Below are 3,415 nucleotides of genomic sequence, written 5' to 3'. Positions count from 1 at the left end.
TGTATAAAAGGTTCTGAGAAATGAGCCTGATTTTCACTTGATTTATTTCCTCTGTAAAGTTTTAATTGCTAGTTTAAAGTCTCAAGGAGCACAACCTCACGATCATTTTCAAGTTATAGTCATATTTAAAGCAAAACTAACGATATATCAGGGTACGTGTTAGGGTGCGGTGACTTTGTAATTGCTCTCATCATGTATTGTTTTTGGGGTTTCAGTCAAATCCACCCTTTGCCTACTTTTAACAAACCCAGATAGGGATGATCACCACAAGGCTTAAAATCAATCCACAGAAACAGTCTGAGGGTGTGGCTGCCTTAAGCCTTCTCAGGCAGAGCGAAGGAGCAGACTCGGTGCTGACAGCTATACAAAAAAATCTTTCTCTCTCAAATCTTATTTGTGGCATTTTGTTGTTTTCTTGTACTTTTGTCCATAAGAGTAAAATTCCATACAGCTGTTTTGAAAAACATTTGACCAATCACATCTCTGCTGACATCTTGTGAGACAGCAATGACACACGTGTGCCTAGATTTTTAAAAAAATATTCCACAACTCTGACTTCAAATCATCTTCACCTGTTAATGTTCAGTTAATATATTCTACAGAACACATCAGGGACCTTAATTTGCCCTGAAATCTGAGCTCACTGCCGTGAACCACAGCACAGATCTTCAAACATGCACTGAGATTCATGTACTGTAGGTTTAAAACTCATGTCACAGGTGGCCTTTTGCCTCCCACAGCAGGCACATCGCTGCCTTCAAGGACAAAACATATTCAAGATGATAAAGGACATTATTGTAAGATAACAACAGGAGACTTCAGTGACTGAGGTTTGCATTTTGCTTGTTTCACCTGACTGCATCCTGACTTTGGATCCTCTCTTCGATATTCCTCACAAGCTTTCTCAGTAGTTGAAATCCAACACTAATCAACACTCTGATTGTGAGTATGTACAAAGTGAGTGGTACTGCAAAAAGTTCCTTTAACTCTAGAGAGTTTTGCAGTGTTGAAACTGTAGAAGATATCAAAATTGTTTGGATTGTAAAAACACTTTAGGAGTACAATATAGATAAAAAAAGGCCAGTTCAAAGACGTTCGTCATCAAATGAATGTTGGAACAAGCTTGTGTAGCATGCTTTCTTCCAATGACAACAACTCTGAGCTACTTTGTTAAGAAGAGTAATAATAATGACAATGTACCAAATGACAGTCAAGGTGATTTAAAGAGTTTTTAATTTAATTAAAGTGCACCTATTACCCTTATTTTAGCTCAATATGTTTTTTGTCATCACTCATCCGAGTCACTTCGTCTCACCTGCTATCCTCAGCCAGCTGAGGATAGCAGGTTTCCTCAGCCTTCTGAACAGTACATTTGCACAATAACTGGAACCAGCCCACTGAATGAGCAATGGGCTCTGAAATCACTTCCTTGATCATTATTATGCAAAATTGTCGTGACTATTCAAGCTCATTTTTCATCCACGGTTTCTGAGAGTAGCGCTAGCTGTGTTGTGAGATATATAAGTCTGAAAATGTATATATATCAAACAATATCGCAATGAGTCCTTTTGCTTTTGATGGTTTAAAGTATATACGTTTACCAAAATAGGCTGCTGTGGTCTCTTTAAACAACGGCCTTACCAGTGATAAAATAAAAGCACGGTTGTGCAGTGTATAGGAAGCATGTTATTGTAAATGTCATACACTGGATTGAAGACACAGAGTCTTGAGAGCTATAACTAGGTGGTATATTTGATTTGGACCACAGGAGGTTACTCAGTGTCTTGTTGATGGTCCACTGAATTTAAGCAGAGTGAGAGGTGTGCTAGGTTTGCCAAGTTTGCACTAAAGATGAAGGTAACTGAAATTCTACATATTCATTCTTAGATTTGAGAGTCACTCAGTCTGGCTTAAAGATTTAAAATGAGGTTTCATTGTAAGAAGAAAAAAGCGCTTTTTGGAGCCAAAGATTCAGCAACAAAACACTTCAGGAAGGTTTCTGGACCACAGTGTCTCTCTGGACAAAAAACAAATGATGTCAACTGTAGAAAGCTGGCTCAAAACAACTACAAATCACACCCAAGCTGTATTTTTATGAATCCCAAACTATATAATTTTAGATGGTTGTGGAGTTTTCACATTGTGGTTGGGAAAAGAAGAAGTGGGACGGAAAAAAAAAATCATGTTACATACTTGGAGATGTTTATAGATCTGGTTTTGCATTTAAAACCCAAAGGAAAAAAACAACAACCTTTTTGTGCTCGTATCTTCTAGTTTTAACATTTTCAGTAAGTTTTGAAAATTAAATCACCAAATTCTACAAATAGACTGTTTTTGTCAAGTTTGAAATCAGATTTAAGAGTTGTAGAGTTTAAAAATGTTCACCAATTTTACTGGGGCCCAAGTAACACTGGACAATGACTGCTATGATTGGACAACAAATCACCCTGAGGGACTGGAAGACACCCAGAGAGGCTTTGATACAAGACTGGGGGATTAGGTAAAGTGGCAACTTATAAAAGTTGCACAAATATATGTCAAAGTGGGGCATGTAGGTGGACTTTTAATCCACGCCAGTGTAATTTGACAAAACTGTTACAGGTATATTTACTGCTGTTAAAGCCTTGAACGTTTTGGTGCTATCAAACTACACAGGTGTCTTTTTTAGTTAGTTTTCTTCAGTCTGTTTTTCCTGTAAGAACTGTAAGAATTGGGTGATTGTAATTAAGATGATCTCTTTTTGTTTGAGTAAGAGGTCATCAAAACACTTTGTTAGACATATGTCTGTTAAATTGTTTTGATTATGAAAAAAATGTAAAAAGAAAAAAAGAGGGAAAAAATCGGACTTTTGAATTATTGACAGCAGTTTTCAGTGTACATCTTGACTGATTGTGCGGTAATAAGTTGGATATCTGAAACTAAAGAAAGGGATGTTTTGTAATTTGTGACTTCTTTTTTCTATATTAGTCTACTTGGATTTCTGTTATTGCAGTTCTGAGTAACAGACCACACAACCCACAGAGAATTTAGCATAATGTACAATTTTTCTTCTGAAAAAGGAAATCTATATTTGATGTAATTATTATTTTTTGAATGTCTTTGGCTGTTTCTCTTCTCAGGCGCAATTTCTCAAGACATAAAGAGGCAAAAGTAAAACACAAAGATTAAACCAACACATTCCTGCTGAACATACAATCCAGGGAACATTTGGGACCTATTTTCAGTTTTACAATTTGTAACTGAGCATTTAAAATAGAGCCACGACTTTGGATGATTAACTTGGTGTTACATGTTCGGTATTACATGTTCGGTGGGTACAGTGGGGGAGCATGATAATAACGCGTTTGGTTACAGCAAAGCGGGTCTTTTTCTTTTAGCGTTTGCTTGTGGGGAGCCTAGAACAAGCGAACATGCT

This window comes from Astatotilapia calliptera, chromosome 19 (genome assembly GCF_964374335.1).
Source record: "Astatotilapia calliptera chromosome 19, fAstCal68.1, whole genome shotgun sequence".
Classification (NCBI taxonomy): Eukaryota; Metazoa; Chordata; class Actinopteri; order Cichliformes; family Cichlidae; genus Astatotilapia; species Astatotilapia calliptera.
Note: the sequence above shows the minus strand (reverse complement) of the source record.